The sequence below is a fragment of the Embiotoca jacksoni genome, unplaced genomic scaffold (assembly GCF_022577435.1).
Source record: "Embiotoca jacksoni isolate LCO1_2020_lvr unplaced genomic scaffold, fEmbJac1.0.p SCAF_98, whole genome shotgun sequence".
NCBI classification, from domain to species: domain Eukaryota; kingdom Metazoa; phylum Chordata; class Actinopteri; family Embiotocidae; genus Embiotoca; species Embiotoca jacksoni.
The window spans coordinates 747501-748686 of record NW_027185456.1 but is presented as its reverse complement, the minus strand read 5'-3'; positions in this window follow the sequence as shown (position 1 = coordinate 748686).

The window sequence follows — 1186 nt, the reverse complement described above, 5'->3', positions numbered from 1 at the left end:
GGATACTTGGTCCAGGAAAGGAACCCTCCCTGCGTCAGGGCAGTCATGTAAGTAAAAAAGAGCAATGCTGTATTCATACTTAATATTTATAAGGTTAATCTAAAGTTAGTCCTGGGAAATGAAAATGAGCAAAGCAGTGAAAAAAAAGACAAAATTTCGGTTCTCATTTTAATTCTATTGCTTTTTAATCTTCCAAATGGTGGCTGCTTTCAAATCGAGATGATTTTACAAAAACTTTTCATGAATTAATTTTCTATGTTCGTCACTCCTGCAGCTTCCAGACAGAGACGGGACTCTTCTGCAGTCAGGTGACCGCTCCGTGGGTTGGCCGCAAGATTATGGCTTTCCGGTGAGTTTAATATAAATACTCGACGTGCTCGACGTCGTTCCGTCAATTCAAACTCATCGTCTCACAAATTCCTTTTTGTCTGATTTTCATTTATTTGTTTCCTCACAGGAAAGCTAAAGCTCAGTCCACGACTCGGACCGCCGTCCTCAAGTCTACCGTGTAACTCCTCTCCATCATCACGTCCACCGCCTCCACTCCTTCAAGCTCCGCCCCCTCCTCCTCTCTTCCTCTCTCCTCCTCTGAGACGCCTTCCTCCTCCTCCTCCTCTCTTCCTCTTTCCTCCTCTACCTCTGAGACGTCTTCCGGTGAGAGCGCCCCAGGAAGTGAATACAAGTAGAGCTGCGTCTTCTCCACCGCCGGCTGATGTAAACAGGAAGTTTGTCAAGAAATGAAAAGATGGCGACCTCGACACGGACGCAGACCAACGTTCAGGAGAACACTTGAAGAACGTACTGATTTTAAATTATTATTTTATGTTGAATATTTTGATGCCTTCTAAAGTGAAATTATTTATTAGCTGAATCTAATTGACCTCTAATTGACCCGGTCTATTTATTATGAAGAGTATTTATAGATGTTTACAAGTTAAATGTACGCAACATTATGAACAGTGTTAGGTTGTTATCATTATTATTATTAAGTGCCTGCTGCTCGGATTCATTCTATTCATTTGTGAAATGAGGAAAATGTTCTGAGATATTTATTTTGAAAAGCTTGTCAGGAACTTTTCAGCTGAGGATGACATTGTGTAACCATGGAAACATTGGAAATAAAAGCTGCATATGTGATCTCCCATCCGGTGTGATGTCCATCTTATCTGGCGCAATATATGTTTGG